The 20,814-nt window shown below is 34.7% G+C and overlaps 1 long non-coding RNA gene across 5 annotated transcripts in view; it reads right to left on the minus strand.

The window, feature by feature from the left end:
* LOC139768173 (uncharacterized) overlaps positions 1-20,814 on the minus strand; it is a 114,516-nt gene that overhangs the window by 83,331 nt on the left and 10,371 nt on the right. The gene's annotated exons all lie outside the window — the stretch shown is intronic.

Here is a 20,814-nt window from a genome sequence, read left to right on the forward strand (position 1 = left end):
AACGGAAATGCTTGAATTAGTATCCCGCGGCAACAAACAAGTTCGGCATCTCAATCTGAACAAAGAGAAAACTTCGTGAACGACGAAAAGGTAAGATATTTTCAAAGGAGGTATCGATGTCTTCGCGAAACACGGATCGATGCTAGTATATACTACGCCTGGTTCGCCTGGAGAAATCTAAAAATACTCTCGTTACGAGTTACTTCCAACCCATGACGATGAAGATTCCTGGCTCTTTAATTCGTTTACCGACCATTACAAGTAAAAGGAGGCACAGTGTGAAACTTTTCCATTTCATTACTTCGTCTTTCTTTTTCTTCGTCATTCGCCCCCTTCCATCCTTTCTCCGTCGCTACCATCAACTTTATTACTTTGTCCTCTTTTGGCGGTGTAACCATAGCGGAGCGTCTGCCTTTCCAGTCGATGTTCTGGAGTACTCCTTAACTTTGGGGTTAAATCTTTTTCTTACCAGATCGACGTTGCCCAGACACAGGCGAATCTTTATTCTCATGTTATATGGCTTTTCCTTACATCGTATTTATTATTCTCGTTATAAACTAAAGTTACGAAAAAGCTGTTTGAACTTTAAAAGAGTAAATAAAGTTAAAGCATTTTATACTCTCGTAATTAAATTCGAAAAATATATTTCGATAAAAGTATGAGAAATTAAGTAATATAAATTGATTTATTTATAATTTACTGATTCAAATTCAATTTGTTATTTAAGCCCAATCAAAAAATGAATGGCTTTCTATTGCTAGGTTGAAAAATATTCTCAATAGACAAAAGAAGATAGCAATATATGAAATTATAAAGATAATAGGAAAACAGTCACAGTTAAAATTGAGTCGTATATTTCTATAAAGTTTTATAAAGTTGATAGTAAAAAATGTACAGTAATCGCAATCCTACAATTTCGTATAATATCGACTGCGGAGCAGATATTCAGCAGAATAAATCAAATTTAAGAGGATAATCGTAAAACCGAGCGTGCAGATTATTATACGTATATATCCTGCCGAAAAGCTATTAACAACTAACAATGCGAATCTAAGCTAGTTCCACGCAACCGAAACGAAGGATTAACGCTTACGTTCGTTATAACACAGGTAGGCGTGAGTCTATCCATGCGTGCACTCGCGCCCTGTTTAGCCTGGTGTACGTGAATGACGCTTCCCATAAAATATTCAAAGCGCAGCGCGATAATGGCTGTGCGTCCAAGCATATTAAACATACAGACACGTAGCTGGTCGGCGCGTGGTGTATACAGGTATACAGGTAATGATTCAACACTCGCGACGAAGTTCCAACTGCGGAGATATACACACTGCGGTGTGAACTTCACAAAATCGCACGCAAGTTCGACTTTCTCCATATGTAATATCAATCTGAGATGCATCAGTTGGTCGGTAACAAAGGCAACATAAACTGTGCATGTAATCGGGATCACACATTATACTTGTTACGTGCGTTTTCCTGTTGATATCGTAGTCTCATACGTTCTCTCTCCAAGCACACGTCTAATTCTACTCGGAATATACTCACGAAACAGTTTATAAAGGATAAGCAGCGGAAATGTCTTTTAATTATAGATCTTTTTACATATCTTCTCGAAAGTTTTATTCAGAGCCTATGGTTAAAACTTCTCATTTAATTGTCAGTTTAGATATTTTAGAAATTAAAATTCAGAATAAAATTATTAAAATAATATCGCGCTTGAATATAAGTGCGGGGAATAATGTATTACTTATCTACATCTAGAAAATAATTAATTTTCCATCTTTGTTGGCTAGAATCTGATTTCAAATTTAACAGAAAATTTATAACAAGGCATTTATTTTTGTCGCTTATTCACTTATACTTAATTTCATACTTTGTATAGTTATAACGTATCAAAAGAACAATTTTATATGCATCAGCCGACAAAAGTTGCGACCCAAATTTGAATAATAAAGAAGTTAGATATTCGTTCGAATAGCACACTAGCGAGCGAGCCTGGCCCGGTAATGAAACTCTTGTAACAAAATTTCATACACGCGATGCTCGGTTAGACCGAGCAATCGCTTGTAAAATTACCAGCGCTTGTTAGCTGTGCAACAATCTTGTTAAACAAAAGGTAAATTTTTCAGCGGATCCAATTAACCGCGAATGTATTATGCAAATCATACCCTACGCGTCAACAGGAAAGAAATTGCTTCCTGAATTTAAATAATTTAGTCAAAAAGAGATTAAATATTCCATTACGTTGTTACGTCTCCGCCATCGTTACGGAATAGTCTCCGCCGCGAAGCAAGTTCACGCGATAATTCAACTCTCGCAACAAAGTTTCGCTGCGCGCGCTATGTCTCGCACAGCACCGGCTCTCCAAAATTGCGCTTTATCCGACTGCACTGTTACGCGCTTATAATTTAGGTACTGGTGGTGAATCGCGAAATAAAAAGAAAACAAGACACAAGAGAAGGCAACCGGATAGAAGTATCGCGTAAGTGGCGAGCGGTACTATTCTCAACGAGCCAGACATGCCGCAGTAATTAGACACGGACTCTACTTTCTTTCTTCCTTTCTCTCTGTCTCCAGCTCTCTATTTCTCTCCAGATACTTTTTCCCCACTGCAGGCGATAACCATGAGCATAACCATTAGAATCTGTTACATTCAACGTGGATATCATTAAATCGCGCAGTACCGAGATGTTTCAATTCTGCCTCAGGCAGAATAGGAGTTTCCTCATATGTCGAAGATAATAAAAACATGTACTGGCAAAATGAATCGTTACTTTCTCCTCAGTGTTAGAAAATTATCAGATATCAACAGTGACAATTTAATATTTTAATATTAAAATATAACGTATTGTGAAAGCAAAATTCAATTCCTTCTGAAATGTGTCGTTTAATAAACATGTCACGTTTTTTATTTTATATTTTAATAGCGCATAGCTACATGCTCCGTTAGTTCATACTGTAATCCAATCTTAAAATGACAGTTTTCTTAAAAAAAAATATGCATTTCCTAGTTTAACATACCATAGCACGAACTAATAACTGGAAAGGTAACGAATTCACTGTAGCACTGCAAATATTTCACGACTTGTGAAACGAACGATAGCAAAGGTCGAATCGTTATCGTTACATTGTGTAACAACATACGCTTCGTTCGCGATCGCGAGTTATATCGGATAAACTTTTTAACGCCTTCTCGATGCGGGGGATCGTTAATCCGTCGTATACGCGAAACGAATGTCCGAGGAACGGATTTATGGACCGACTAATTCTCTCTTCCACATGCCTTCTAATTCAGGATTCGCGGATAAAACATAACCGATATACCACCTTGGTGCCTCAATTTACGAGACGGGAGACTAGTATAGCTATATAAAGTACAGACATGGATAAAACAAGAGGAAACAGATTGTATAAAATATGGACTGTATAAAATAAACATGTAAACTCCGGTTAATATCCTTAATGCCGAGATTATACGAAGAACGAGATAATAGTCAATAATAGACTGGAAACTTATACCCGATTTCGTTTGCCAGCGCGATTACGATAAACGTAAATTTTTTTTCTCACATAAGAGCGTTAATATGTATTAACTGTTTGTATTAAAGTGACTTTTGGCATTGATGCGTTTTTTTCTAAATAAAAATTGTTATAGTTTTCAAATCCTATATAAAAAAAGGCATGTTAAGTCGATAGTCGAATTTATTGTTGCCGCTTTTCCGCGATGCTGATTGGTTTTCTCGCTGCGCTTACTTCATTTGCAGCTGTCATCGTATATTTTGACAGTTGTGTGTATCAAGAAATTAATAGTGTAATAGTAATAGCATAATGTTAAAGCTAAATAGCGCGCGCGAAGCGCGCGTCTGTGGTGCTAGTATATTTATAAAATATCAGTTATAAAAAAGTAGACATGATCTTCATTCTCTTACAATTTTTAATATTTAAATTTAATATCATATCGGTATATAAATTTCAACAAAATTGGAAAACGTCACAGTCAGATGATAGATAATTTTCAATTTTTAAGCTTTTATTCCTGTATTCATATTAATATAACAAGTATTACAGGAAGGCGAGTGAAAAATTGATAAAATATTTTATATAAAAGTGTGTAAATGATCAAAATATATAACATAGAAACATAGAAAATAGAGCAAAATAGTATTTAATTGAATACTTATGTCGCAAAAAAATTAAAAATAAAAATAACGTCAAAGAATATTATGTCAACATATAAAGAATTGTGATGCTTTAATATGTGGAATCACTTTGATCACTCTGATTGTGAGACGAAATTACATCCAATTCATCGATTTGAATATACTATTATTGGGGTAGGCAAATAACACGATATGATCCCCTGCATCTCCATACTACATCAAACGATTGCTGTTATATTCTAACCGTTGCTTGTCTTTCTATTTCCATTATCCGTTCTACATATCTAGTTTCTATTGACCTCCGGTATACACATGCAGTTCATATTAACTTACTGTAAAATGGCTGATAGTGAATGCTCGAGAGATCAATTTGCATGTGCATACACTTCATAAAAGGAATCATGATCAAATGTGTCATTTCATCGCTTTCCTATATTATCTACAATATATTTTATGATTAATTTACAGTTAATTATAAATCAAAAAACATTAAGAAAAGATATACTGTACTTTTCTATTCGTTCAATTTAAACGTATAAATAATTGTGCATTATTTTTAAATCGGTTTTTCATAAGAAATGTTCCTATTGATAATTATATACATATATGTATAAAGTCAATGATTTGTATATTTATATATTTATTATTATATCGCATTTATCTTTTGTACATATGATATTTATGGATATATATCCATCCTACATAAATTCCCGAAAGTTATGTCTCAAATCGTCGCTCGGACAAATAGATATATTTTCACCTTTCACATAAAAACTTGACAGGACCTTCGAAATCTGTGGCCGCAAAATAGTACGTCGGAGATCATCCCATTCCGCTGGGACCGATACTATTTTTCAGAATGATTTCACAACCTATTAAACTTGTCGGCGATCAGCAGGGGGGCACTCTGGCGCAATTTGTCGCGTGGCTCGGCTGTCGATAATTCGAAAATATATGTTCATGTGAACGGGTCTGGGGCGAATCGAGTTCGATGAAGCAAAAAAATCGTGCTAAAACGAGGTGGCACCTTGGATAACTGCGATATACTTTCCCGGGATTCTTATTCGGCAAATCTCACGATGGCGACTGCAGTTTATTATAGGATTTATTATAGGATGACCTAAATAAAAATTACAAAACGTTAGCTCAAGAAAATGAGCTAATAATACGGTAATTTGGGATACTATGTATTTATGTATGAATTTGCGCATCATCCAAAATTTTTCAAAAAATTTACATTTGACAGGAAAAAGGTAATTCCCGAGTTTTCCTATATATGAGAGAAGAGGAGTTTTATATACGCAAATTCATGACTATGTCGAAGTTAGCTAGTTTTACTTGTCAGTTGGGAAAACTTTTCGCGTAATTCCTATCTTAAATTCATTATTTTAATTGTTAGGGTAATTTGCTAAAATGGCAAACAGATGTTCGCGAGCACTTTACAATTGCATAAGAATCCGGTCAATCTCAATGTAATAAAATCTCTATCTATAAACAACTTTTTAATTGTATTGTGTCGACATTTATTTCCCCGAGAATATTATTAATATTTTAAAATATTAAGATTTTATAGATTTAAAATATTAATTTATAATTAAAAAAAATATTTCTATTAATTACTTAGAAAACAGCATAAATAATTGATATTTACTTTAGAAGTATATAGTTTCCCAAAAACAAGTTTGACACAAACAGTTTCAACTTTTTCAAGTACATTAATATCGTTATTAAATTTTCAATTCAGAAAAAAGTAGCGATGCTTCAATACTTTCAATGTGTCGCAATTTTCAATACCGTTATATGTTTTAACATATACGAATTATATTTACTGCGTACAAAATGATCAAAAATGTATTGTATTTCTCTTGTTCTCTGGAAATATATATTGATTATAGTATATATAACTAGTCGTTAGTTGAGAATTTATTTCAGTATTATTTGTATTTGTTTCACCAGTTGGTTTCGATAACGCTTGTACGAGAATTGGTCGCGAATGCTATCCGCCCTTTCTCTCTATAATATTTCTCCGACAAGAGTTCCTAGCCGCGCCTTGGTCTTAAAGGAAAACTTGGGCTTGGAAACAGCAACAACAGCAACACCCCTAGATTAATCTAAGACTCTCTTGCGTTCTCGCTAAGGTTTCGCAGCTTCGTGCACTCCTGAAACTCCCAGTATCAGCAAGCGTAACTTGCCACCATCGCGCGAACAGCCCAAATTAGTATTTACTGCACTGTTATTCAAATTACCGCGTAAAAGTTCTAAAACATCAATGTTGACTTCTTTCGCGTCTCTTCTTCTTAAACACGGCGACTTCCCTGAGACTTGGCTCGTTTGACGCAGTTTCCGGGGATCTCACAAACACATTTTACGCTAAATAAATGCAAATCTTGTAGCACTCACGGGCGACTTATATTAATTATGAATATCGATTAAAAGGTATCTTGGTACACGGATATTGTTCTTTTTATATAATGTATTTAGTATCAAGATTGATTGTGTGCCGTATTATTAACGCGGTGCTCTAAAACCGGTACTCCAATAACTGTCACGCGAAGGCTATCTATTTTACTCTTTGCTAGACTAACATTTTATTAAAGTCACCGAATCTTCACAAAGCGTACAAAGCGAACCTGTGTATTATTTATCGTTTCTTATTACCTACATAATTTTATTCGAACAATTTCCGCGCTTACATTTCCTTCAATGTTATTAACTGATGTTTATTTCGCTAATCAAATATAATACGTGAATATAAATTCCTATACATTGTTTTACAAATAACAATGCATTATAAAAGAGAAAATAGATTGCATTTAAATATAGTCATAATCAATACTGTTTAAATCTAATTTTGTGAGGATTCCCTTTATCATAAAATACGTCCGAATAATGACGCACGCAGTGCATTTTCGGCAGTATGAGCTCGCGCAAAAAGCCCTTTTACAGCGTCGATTCGGCCGACCAGCCGATATGGCAATATAGTGTACGCGGTCAAAGAATCATATACGGTATTATTGGCACAAAGGCTGCCGTTACAAGCTACAAATTACCCGCGAGCCAGAGGCAACGGCCAAAGTAATAGTGCTACGGCATTCGACAGTAAGCCGGCTTAGAGGACCCTCTGCCACGATACCGGCGCACCTTCGGCGTTATGCTAACTGACACTATGAGCTACTTTGCATTAATCGTCCCAGAGAAGTTGCCGCGAATACGGGGCATTAAGCTCGGCTTTTCCCGTGAGGCCATGCCGCTCAGTCAAACGCAAATGCCGCCGCAATAGAAAAGGATGGTTACCGGATCGTCTCTTATCCAACCCGACGAGACAAAGTGAGAATTTAGATAATATAGAAATTTGTACGTTAATTACAAAATACCCTGTTAAAGTATCGTACTCACATCCCGTAAAAAATACCCACTAATTATACTCACAGTTATTTAGTAGGATAAACTCGGATAAGATGACCATAGAGGAAAGATGGCCAACACATGTTCATTCGATGTTTCATGGCGAGCTAGATTGAAAGAACATAGGTTGGCCATCTTACCCGAGTTTACCCTATATTTACAGATTCAAAATAAATTTTTATTTTTGATACCTTCGTACATTAAACAAATATTTTTCGAAAGGGGAACATCTACTTAAGATTTAATAATATTCAAAATTTTCCGTACATATATATATATATATATATATATATATATATATACACACACACTGTCTAATAAGATATTGAATTCTGTATAAACGAACGTATAAATTATTTAATTGTATTTTAATGTCGGAAAACATAATTTTGCTGACAAATATATTCGCGCACAATTTCCCCGTCTTACTTCAGTAAGTAAATCTTTGAATATCACTGTGGCGCGGCTGGACAGATTCTATGAAGAAATCAATGGAAAGATCTATGGAAATTCCTTTTCTTGGCTCGACTTTGCGGGAATGGGAAGAACAATGCGCCGGCCTGGGAACATCTTTTATACAATTATAGTTTTTACGCGACGCGATCCGCCCGGAAATATGGACGCGAAAGGGGATGGAGACAGGCTCGTGGCAGAGGTGGCGCAAGGAAGAAGAAAAAGGAGCGACAAAGAAGAGACGAGGGAAGAGAACGAAAGAGGGTAGATAATAGCCAGGGTAGAATTGTTCCAAGAGCAAAAAACCGATCCATCCCGAAGTGTTATCGGATGGCAGCGACGCTCGCGAACCGAGTACTGCTCCGCACCCTCTTTCTGAAAATGCCTCTAGGAGAAAATTGCTTTATTCGCGCAGCGTACACATGGCAGTACCAACTGCTGCACCTCGACATCCGTGATAAGCACCGCACACAATTAATCCATTAATACCGAAAATTATTTTCACAAAATTAAAGCTTCTATTTTCAAATCTTTAAAGCGACGAAATCAACAAAAATATTCTTTTATAATTTAGGAACAAAAGCTATTTTTGTAGTTCACTAGTTTAAGTGTATAAAATGTACAAGGTAAGTATAAATATCATCATTGTATTAATATAGCTCTTGACATCGGCCCAGGGGAGCAATCATAATTCATTCAATAAAAGACGCTTCTGAAAATATGACGAATACAAGCAGCTTCCAGATAGGAAACTGTAATTGCGTCTAATTCCAGCACGATAATAATTGCAAAGCTGGCGTTGTAATGCTTTCAAATCAGAGTCAAATGCTTTTTCGTCCCGTTCCCGGAAAGACGAGTGTCCTTCGCGAAAGACGTGGTGCTACAGTTGGATAAGTATAGGCGAAAAGGAGGAGAGAGGAGAATTGGATGGATGAAACGCTGCAATTAAACACTGTGTGCCCGTTCGCTCCGTTATAACTATGGATACCTGACCTAGATTCAACATGTAACAACTCCTACTTTCTCTTTCAAGTCTTTCGCAATTATTTTCTCGCGATTTATCACGGAAAGACATCAACAAATATTGGCAAGTACGATATCGTTCAAGAAAAATTTTAGTAATATTCGAAATACATTTCGAATATTTTGAAGTCATCTGTAAATATGAAATCTTAAAACCGTAATTGAATTTTATCAATATGCATAATTATAATAATAAAATTCATTTTGCGATGTCGATCGTAGTTGCCAAGTAGGTAAAATGTACGTGTAAAAATATTATTTATCCTTATTATAAAGAAAATTACTTACAGAATTAATTTTGGTCAATCAAATATCGTAATTTTAAAATATATATAATATTGGGTATATAAAATGTGACATAAATCAAACATATATACCTACAATCAAACAATTTTCTACGTCGCGTACATGTGAATAGGATTACTGGTTGATGGTCTGAAAACAAGACCGCGACTGATGAAGTGAGCAATCCAGCTTGGGAAATAGTTGGGAAATGTTGGAAATACTTTGCGCGCAGAGTCCTTCCGCGGCGATATTGCATTTCAACGTGGAAAGCAGAAAGACGAAATTAGACGCCTTAATGCTCCCGTGCATTAAGGGGTTTCCCACTCAACCTCACCGACATTTCCAGCATCCGCAATCGACGATAACCGTCGTGATTTTTCAACTCTGGAAAACTTTAAAAAAAGAATTGCTCGCTCTCTCAATATCGCATAGTAATAATATTTTCCGTATATACATTCCTGCAGTGTAATACGCGTAATAGACATTATATTATGAAAATTAAACATTTTTTTATTATCATTTTATGCATTTTCACATACATGAAACAATATGAAAATTATTTGCCTCAAATTGGAGAATGTAGCATGAAAAAGCTGCTCTCGAATAATATAATTGATCTCTTTGATAAAAAAGAAGTTAAATGTCAATATACAATTTTTTTAATAGTTAGTTCTAAATCTTACAAAGTTACTAGTCTTATGGCAATATAACAGTACAAATATCTAAGAATCCTTTGAATATATCAACAGAGGCGAGATATTGCACTTCGAGATTCGAAATGTCGTCATATACGGCAAGGATATTACGACACAATATTTTCATACTAGAAACGCAATAAAATGCGGTTTTCAAAAGAAACGTCAGGTATTAGTGCATCAGCAAACATCAAAAATTATAAAATTGCAGGATAAAAGACGATAATACGAACGAGTGAGTTTACAATTCTCTTTTACGCGCGTGCTGCACATCCAGGTGGGCCGCGCTTTTCTTTTGCCTTTCAGTTCCCTTCAAAATGTATTAATATTTAGAAAAATTACATATTTGCGCCAGGCAGCATTATAACCTGCCACGTACGTTAAATCGTTGCTCGCGCAGAAGCGGACTGCGCCGTTTCGCTGGATAAAAGGCGCAAAATTCGCGCGCGTAAGTAAAGAAGCGAAGAGAATGCCGTAGCAGAAACACGGCTGGGAGGAAGATGAATGACCGCGTGGCGGGCATGTAACACGTCTGTAACCTGCAACGCCGCCGGACGTTTTTACAGCGTTAGCTCGGTTACGTATCGTCAGGGAAGACGGGACTAGAGAGGAGAGCGAAACAGTAAACATGGGACGAAACTGCAGCCTGCGTACCTTGCAGCAACCGGCTCTTTCTCTCTCTTTCCCCCTACCTCTCTTTATTATATAGAATATATAGATACATATACCTGCATGTCAACGCAATTTTTGTAAAAGCAAATAATCCCGGCATTACTTCTACTGTCGGAGTGGTGTTACAATTACATTCGTAACAAATTGAAAATTACAACGAGAGAATTTGATTTTTTTATTACAAAAAAATCTGTTCATCCTGCTTCCAATTTCGAGACAAATATGAAATATTGTGCAAAAGAGGAAAAATGGTTTACCATATTTTTACAATCTCTTATTATAGCTAAATATCGATATTAAATATTAATCGACATTGAATGTATAAGGCTACTTGAGCTTTTAAACGGCAATTACTATTATTTGTAAAAACATTCATAAAAATATGACGGAGATTTAAAACGAAGAATCACAAGTACTTGGTAACATAATTTACACACGCGTAGATAAGAATGGTCAACCTGTCGACAGAGTTACTCTTCCCCCATGCGCGAATGGCACTTTTATCGGTGTTGCAAAGTAGGCCGAAAAGCGTCTTCTGCTGACGCTCTCAGAATACGATAGCGTATCCGAATATACGAATTCAACGTCTTGGAATTTAATATTTCCCTTTCTGGGAGCACGGAAATGCCATTAAACGGTCCGCGAGGAACCACCAAGTCGTGTTCGTCGAATCGAAAGTTTACACAGGCCTGCCGGCTTCGACGCATATATGGTATGCGCACGCGTCTCGAATGCGAGATGAAAGTCAGTTTCTATCTAGCAAGAGATCGAAGTAAGTATATACATCATGCAATACATCCGCATATATCTCATGCTCTAAATACATATGTACATACTGATTTACACAAAAAGCGAATTGTTAAGGCGAATTGATATATGTACATCGATATCAATATATATATATGTTGAAATATGTTATAAAATCACAAAATTGTCGAATACGATCACGGCGTTAGACACGATTGATGAACGTACAATTTACTTGTTGTATTATAAAAAAAATCGCAATAGTAATTGTGACTTTAACTTATAACAATGAAAAAAGTTCGTTTATATTACGTATTAAAGATTAAATAAACCAAAAGATTATAGCAATGTAGCATGATAGTTCTTCCTGTAAAATCAGAATTTTTACTTGCATTTCTTTCTGATTATGTGAGTCTATTAATTAATCATGATTTTAGAAAATTAAGATAAATTTTTACACTATAATAATAACAAAATTAAAAAGTCGAATAAATGTTAGAGCAAGTTACGACAAATGCACGAAATAAGGCACACACACACACACACATACACACACACACACATGCACGTTTATCTTCTATTAGTCTCTTAGATTGGTTTGATATAGTATGTACAGTGAAATTATTAAAAACGGTGGTGAGACACGTGCGCGTATATAATTATTTTAGTATAAACAGATTTTAACTAAATTTAATAATGATTTTCGTTGAGTACAATTAAGTATGCATCGATTCTTCAAAGGTGATCGAAAATACTCCGACAAAAACGATAATCAGGTTTACAATTTAGAAATTTACAGCAGAGCCAATTTCCCTTATTGATGAATATACGAGAACAGTTTATTTTCGTATGTGCAGCACAGCACATTCCTATGCTATTCTCGATCCGCGGTCTTGTACCGTTGCGCTAAAAAGTCGTTCGCTCGTTAACGGCAGTCACAGTCTGCAATCGTGAAAAGAACAATTGTAGTAGCCAACGCAGAAGAAATTTTAGCTTACCAAAAGCTTTTTCATCTGCTGCCATTCTGTAATTCTTGCCACGTCTATCATCCAAATCGAACGTACACAATAAAAAAGTGAAATACAAGCTAACTATTACAGATAATATTCTAAATTGTAACAAAAAAAATGTTTTAAATTTCATATTTTTAAAACTACTTAATACTTTTAATACTCTTAGTTTCATTATTTAAAGATAAATTTAATATTTTTAGAACAGATTAAAACATTAAAGTAAGGAAATAAAAACCTGAAGTATATTTTTACTATATTTTAGAATATTATTATTAATACACGTATACCTACATAATTTTCTCTTCGATTATGTGAAATTTTCCTTTACATAAGTTATGCTTATTTAATGATACCTCATATAGGACAATCATGCAAGAGGACAAATAATGCTCCGGTGCAAGAGCGCTCTCTCTAAAGTTTGACAATAGCATTTTGCCGTCATAACGCCATACGACGCAAACGAAGTGATATACGTGCAGACAGAAATGGTACGATAAAAGTATACCCATAATGTACCAACAGTTCTATTTTTTCATCACGACAAAACACTCGGCGACAGTCGACAATGTTCATCTGCTTTTGTAGTTTTCAAAGCGACTTTATGTTTCTACACGCTCACACCAGTGAGTATTTTACATTCTCCATCAATGTGTGCATCAAATGTTACTAAAACTGTCGAATCGAATAAAAAAATTATCGAAGTAATAATAAAAGAAATTTAAATGGAGTTAGAGTCGATTTTTATTCCTGTCTCTACTAATAATAAAAACATAAGATAAAGTTATTTTTTGCACTATGCATTTCTGCATATTTCTGCATTTCAAGAATATAATTGATAAATACAGAAATTATATTTTTATAATTTATATATTTTATATAGATTATATTTGCAAAAACTTTTATTCTCTCTCGCAGAGTATTCTAATTTTTCTTATGTTTTGAAAAATATATAAAAATAAAAAAGTTGTATCTCTACTTCGTAACTTATATTTATCTAATTCAAATATATTCATTATTCCTTACAACCTTCATGGAAATATTTCTAATAATAAGCGGATAATGAAAATTTTACTACTGAAAAAGGGCATGCCCATAGACATAAAGAATGCAAAATATTTTATTACTTTATAACTCTGTATTAACAATTATTAATATTTTAATTATTCCATATGTACAAACTAATAATACGCGTATCCTTCAAGAAAATCTTCCTCAAAAGACATTATATGTAATTATACTATTAAGATTTTAGTATCCCCCATCTACTATGTATCCAAAAGTCAAAAAAGATGTAGGTATGTCAACTTCGAATACTTCTGCACCATGCATCTCACACACGCACATACATTATATATATTTATTTATTTATATACTTATTTCGCATAGAAATTTTTCGTATTATTACGTAACCGAAAGGCACCGTAAAGCAAAAGAATCGCTCGAGCATGAATGCATATACATGTATAAAATGGCTCAGAGGTTAAGTGGTGAGTACGGGCGCGCATAACGGTACTAATGTACATTTAATGTCTTAACTTTGAATGCGGTTCGCGGCCCGCCGCGAGATAACATTTTAAATATGTTTTTGCATTTATGCGGCTGACCGACCCTCGCGCCGACACGTCCGCGTCGCGAGAAAAGAGGGCGCGCGTTGAACGAGGCGAAGGAAAAAAGAAAGTTTTTAACGCAACGATTGCGAGCTCGACTACGTTCCTCTACCCTTCCCAAAGCGCACCAGCTAAGGTACTTTTTCCAAGGGATTTCCCTCTGCCTTTCCTCTATTTCTCTTTCTTTAGTAGAAAAGCTGCATCAAGAATCTACGATCTTACTGTCGACCGGGGAATACCAGAAGTTTTTCCATTCGCCACAACGACAAAAGAAACGAAGTGGCGCAAGAAACACCCTTATTTGACTCTAACATGAACGAATTTTAGCGGATTCCATGAGAACTTATCAGAGATCGGCAGTTACAATTTCCGAATATTTATTGTAAATGTAAATGTAAATGTAAATGTTGTTTTATGTTAATTTTAGTGAATTAAAATCCAGTATTTTTAGGCCCAGTTTCACAAACGTCTAAGGGAGACGTTAGAAAATGACAAAGAGTGAGTTAACCTAAGGTTAAAAGTTAACCGACGTTTGTGAGACTGAACCTTAATGATTAAAAAGTGAACAAAAACATATCGTAAACAAAAAAATATTTTAAAAGTAAAATTCTTCTCCTTTCATCTCGTCAAATAATCTCTTGTTTCTTATCAATCTCGATCTTATATTTATAAATATTTCTATATATTCCTAAACGAAGAAGATTTGCGATCAATTTAAAGATTAAACTTGAGATTCTCTTGACTTCTTGAAAATATTGGTTGAATCATATTTATGATTTGAGAAACTTTTCTTGAAACGAGATGTGACGTACAGAGAAATCTATTACGTAATATAAGAAAGTGTATATACGAGCGATCAACTTGTCTTGTTACTGACATCATTTTTCATACTGAATGAAAGAAATCTCGATCTTCACGAATAAACAAACATAATTTAAACAGCACTATTGTATGAAGCTAATCATGAAGATAATATGTAGTGTCATCTTTTTTAAGTACGCATTTTAAAAACTGTACTAAAATTGTAATAGAATTATTTGTCCACAGATAAAACGGCATCAAATAAATTATCGGAAGCGGTAATTGCTGTATGAGCGTTCATAGAAAATGTCACGGATTGAAAGTACTCATATATGCATTTGCTTTTTTTTTTACTTATTCTTAAGCTACTTTATCGCAAAAGTTACCATTTGCTATTTATTATTCACAATCGTTGCGAAGTAGACTTTCATTGTATAAATCATAAATCTTTCAAGTTGTCACTTTACAGTTCGCATCATTCAGTCAATATAGTTTCACTTTCAGATCGGTTAATATAATGCAAAAACAACAATCCATCACAGAATTTCTACGTTATTGCATTTAAGAATACATATAATTACAATAGATTGATTAACATTTTGCATTATTTCAAGTGTAAATTATTTTTCACAGTTTCATATTTCAAACCATTATTACATTTTATTACTATTGCAAAGTCTGCATTGTTTTATATACTACACTATTTTATATAAAAATCCATGTTTTAAATTTTCAACTTGCACCGACTCCTTTAAGCCAACAGAATAATCTTTTTTAGCACATTTTGATATGTTATAATTTGTGGTAATTTTTTTTCTTTCTTCGTGCAAATCAATAATTTGCGTTCTTTTTTTTCCTTTAAGAATTTGAATCAAGATTATTTAACAATGTTATTCTCAATAAATATGAATACTTCATATCTGTACTGCATAAACGTAAAAAAAAAGAGTATTAAGACCAAGCTAAAAGGCACGTCTGTAATGTGTTCTCTAAATGAGTGGTATTTCGCGATAAATTTCGCGTTGTAGCGTATCACGCTATTCTGTACAGTCTCATTGCTCCATTCAGGGCCGCCTGCTAAACTGACATTATTGCGCGTAACGCCGAGTGCACGGCGTATTCGAATTTATTCGGTGTGCAAGCCGTCGACAGGTTCGTTCGTATGCATAGCCCGGCATGTTGATTGGCTGGCACGCAAAGTCGTGCTCTCACGCCGGCAAAGTCCGCCGTCCATGGCTGTTCTGTGTCCCGCGCCGCACCAGGCGGATATTGCATACACGCGTTGTATTAATATGTATTTAAATTAGTGCCTCAAAGCGATACGAAATTACGGCGTTCGCTGCCATAGACGGCTGCCAACGAATTACACACGAATTGCTTAGGCCGATCCTGAACGATGCCGGCGCGCGATGTCACCGCAATATCAAAATCCCATAGAGCTTTCGCACCTCTAGGATAATCATATCGTTAATTTAGCGTAAACTTGTTGCAAAAATTCACAATTCTGACTTCTATTTGTCCGTTTTCTATCTACGTGAAGGCAAGAAAGTAAAAGCGAGAAAAATCAAACGTATATTGAACAAGTGTAGTGACAGATATTCTGAATACTTTATCGGAGCAAAAAGAATTTTTAATTAGAAAATGCGTAAAGCGTGTCAGGTATGTAAGTTTTATAATTGCCGGCACAAGCGCATCATATACATTTATAAAAAATTTATTTACAAAAAACTGCTAGATACATTTATAAAACCAGATGGGGATAAAATTACGTGCATTTGATTTTAACTATTCCTATATCATTGTTTGTATTAATCGTATTTTTTGTAATAAATAATATAGAGGCAAAAAATATAATGGCTTATATCACAATTGCAGATATTATACTCTCTGACTATAAACAGAAGTGAAAAACGAAACATATATGATGTAATTAGTTTACACAGATCGAATATGAAAACGAATAAAAATAAGCTTCAAATCCACGATTGTGGCCCGTAATCGTCGATCTCATATGAATCTTGAATATCAAAAAACGTATTGAGTAAAGTTTTATTTTGTGACAGGGACGGATCACTATTAAATTGGAAATCAACTGAGTGCAGTTATTTTCGTAAAAAGCGGAATAAATATTTTCGTGAAACCTGATATTGTTAAAATATTATACCTATTTTGTGAGACATTCCGTAATATTGCGATATTTGAGGAGATAGGCCTCCTCCTCCTCTCAGACTCGTTTGTACTTACAACTCTCGCGAAAACACGGATAATTATGATCGCGCGTCTTAATTAACACAATATAATCGCACGATATTCTCGACGTTAGATACACAACGCGCATTTTTCTGTTACAGATTGCGACCGAAAAGTAACAAAAAAGTTCCGAAGTCCGAAACTCTGCGATCCTTTATAATCACTCGACATTCCGCACTCTCAATAGTCTCAATTCGAAAGTAACGAACAAATTACGTTTGAGAAAATTTAAAGCGCAACTGCGAAATACATTTACTGAATTTAAAATTAAAGTTGTTAAAAAAAATTATTATTAGCGATACAAGTAAAACAGTAATTTATAGCTGCAATCTTTTATCGCTTCGACTCCTTCGATCCTGTGAACTGAACACCGCGCGAAATAAATAGCCGATTCATTTACAGTCGTTAATCGCAGCAGCTAATTAAACGCGCGGGCGTATAGCTGTTAATTGTTCGTAAAAAGTAATCACGATTCAATAGATAACGCGGTGATACACGAAGCGGCTCCCGCTGCTACATATACTACATACTGGCTCGAGTGAAGTCGCACGGCCTCGCGCGTACACAATAGCGCGCCATCAAAATAAACGCTAAGGCCGCGTGCCAAACAGTCACGAAAAATTCAACGTATTAATAAATGTACGCGGAATATTCTTTTTTTTCGCGTTTTAATGTAATTCCAATACATTAACTGTAATCGCATATTTTACACCTTGTTTTGCAGGCACATTAGCGTCGCCTGAGATAACTAGATATTAATTAAAACAGTTTTATAAAGTAAGAATTATAAGTAAGTATTAATTAAAGTAAGAGCCGCTCCATGTATGTCGTACTATCTCTCAAAATAGTTGCAAGAAATATTAAAAAATTCTAAATGGTTTATTTCACAATTGTTACAATACGCGATTATTAGCCCGCGTAATTTAAGTATTCGTAAAACGTTGCGCGATTTATTCATCTGAAGTAAAATTTGAAACGATAGAAAATAGAAATTATAAGTTACCGTTTCACTGCTTCGATATGAGAAACGGAATATCCAGTGTATAATACATTAAATATTTCAAAGAAACAAGATTAACTGTGCGGTCTTGATGTTTGTTTTTGTTCTGCTCAAGCTATTCATTTTAATGTAATTTACCTACTTCTTTAGATTGATAATTTACACGAAATAATGTACGAATCACCAGATCGAGTCATTTGGATAATGAGAAACCATATTATATCGATTAGGTATTAATAATTAATTTAAAAAAAACGGAACATTTAAAGTACAATTATTTTGTAATATGTCAGATATTTCTCGGCAGCGAGGCTGATTGCCGTGTGGTCTTGATGTTTGTTTTAATAACGAGGCGCGCTAAGATATACGCGTAAGGCTGCCGCGCATCGAGTTATCGTTCGCACAGCGACAGTCGAGTCAGCAGGTAGCAGCGAGGGCTGTTCCGTGTGTCGTGATATTACTCTCTCAACGTGGGGACAAGTACCAGAAGATATTAAACATCAGCATCATATTAACAGCAAAGTTAATATGTTATTATGGTAAAGTTATTATAGTAAGTAGTTATTATTAAGGATTCGGTAAACGCAACGATATTTCAATCTGATTGAAGCAGATTCCCTTGTCAAATTGAGTTTTCGAGTAATAATATCTCTATCCCAATATCACATTTAAACCAGGAGTTCGAAACTCAATTCGGCGCTAAATTTATTCAAATTTAAGCGTCGCCAACAAGATAATGCCCGTAAATGTTGTGACACAATAATTCATAATTCTTATTTTCTTTCATTTGCATTCCTACTCCAAACGAATAAATCCGGAATCACCGATAATTGATTCAATAAATAGCTGTTGCTTTGATACATTTACGAATCACTGTATACAAATTATTGGCGAATTATTGCAAATTATTTGCACATTTTCTTGTTTTAACGTCATTTCAAGTAATTGATATATTAACTACTTGATTTGAAAGAATTACTAAACGTATTCTTTTTTAAGTATTTACAGAAATTAAGAAACTTTATCTTCGTTCTGATAAAAAAAACTACTTATGTATATTAATTTATTATTGTTACTTTTAGTTTTCTATCCAAAAGAAAAAAATTGATTTTAATATAACGAGTTATATCATTAGGCAACTTTACATACGCAACAAGATAGCTAGATCGTAACTGTCAGTAGAAACTTGCAGTGATATAAGCAAAAATATTTTTTTTCGACTATTGTAAAAAGCACGCAAAATCTCAGCAATGTCGAACTCGGTGTATCGGAAACGGAAATCACAAAATTGTTGTCGTATGAAAAAATTACGTCGCATTCATCTTGAGATTGATGGAACACCGCCGTGCAATACATCATACAACTGCGGAACAGCAGAAACCCTTTAATCGCGAAATCAGGAATTAGTAATTGCGAAACTAGTGAATGTCGTACATCATTCGAATGCTCGTATAATTTTAATTGATTGCACCTAGGTGCGTTACTCAACCAAATATCAGAATTTTAGAAAAATTTGATCACCATCTGTATTGTAACTTATCCTCTGTTTGATACACATGACATGTATGGAAATATAAAAAATAATTATTTCTGTGCATCTACAGTATACTCTGTAAGAGCAAGCAGAAAGCAAAGAAGAGTGTCGTGAAACTCATTACAAGAACGTTGTAGTTTTAATTAGAATATTACAAAGTTATATCAGCAGGTGTAGATCCAATTTAACACAGATATTCGCCGCCAGCTTTTGTAAGACACGGAACCCAAAGCGATTTTATTATTCTTTGCTTCCCTCTCATTCTCTTTCTTTCTTTCTTTCTTTCTCGTTTTATATCTCACTCAGTGGCCCTTTATTTCATGCCTTTCTTCGTTCTATCTCATTTCCTCATTTTTAGTCATTCTCTCTTTCATCTCCTCCGACCGAGCGTTACCATCGGAGCAAAGTAGATATTGTTACGTCAAATCGTTTAAAACTTAGAGAATAGCCACTAAAGCAAAGCAAAGTTTACTCCGGAGCTCTTTTATATGTCCTATTAGAGAAGGTGTGGAAGAGACTAGCTTATTATTTAGCGATAATTAAGCTTCTAAAGGAAGATTCGAAGATATCCTCAACTTTCCTTCTATTGAACGAGCGAGAAACGATAACGCGGCGAGATATCGCACGCTGAGCGGAAGATTGATTAACGCTGAATTGAAAGTGCGCAATGTGCATTAGCTCGGAAAGCGTACGATTTTCTTAAATAGATATTCTATTCACATTTTTAACTCGAGACGATATATCGTATCGATTCAAAATGTCAATAATATTGCACGAATTCAGATAAAAGGAAAAATAAAGATTTTCAGGTTATATTTTGTATCAACTATTCATAACTTCGCGCTCGTTCTTCGCGTAATGAGATTCTTCAATTGATTTAGAATCAAAGAAGAGCAATGAATAGCACGTATCGACGTATAACGCAAAAATGGGTGATTGGATGAATGGATAAATTGATTAAAAGTCGAGAGGGAAGCGTCAAATTTTCGCAATTAACTATTCGCAATAAACAGCCAGCTTAGGATTTAGAGAACAATGGTATGCGGTACAATCCTATGATTTTGCAACGATTCTAACAGATGCTGCAATAATCGCCTTTCACCGTTCATACGTGACAAATCCATGTAATTAGTATACGCATGCTGTTCCACGTTTCGTGAATGTTATGA

The sequence above is a fragment of the Temnothorax nylanderi genome, unplaced genomic scaffold (assembly GCF_030848795.1).
Source record: "Temnothorax nylanderi isolate EJ_2023f unplaced genomic scaffold, tnyl_v1.0 TNYL_tig0014_pilon, whole genome shotgun sequence".
Taxonomy (NCBI): domain Eukaryota; kingdom Metazoa; phylum Arthropoda; class Insecta; order Hymenoptera; family Formicidae; genus Temnothorax; species Temnothorax nylanderi.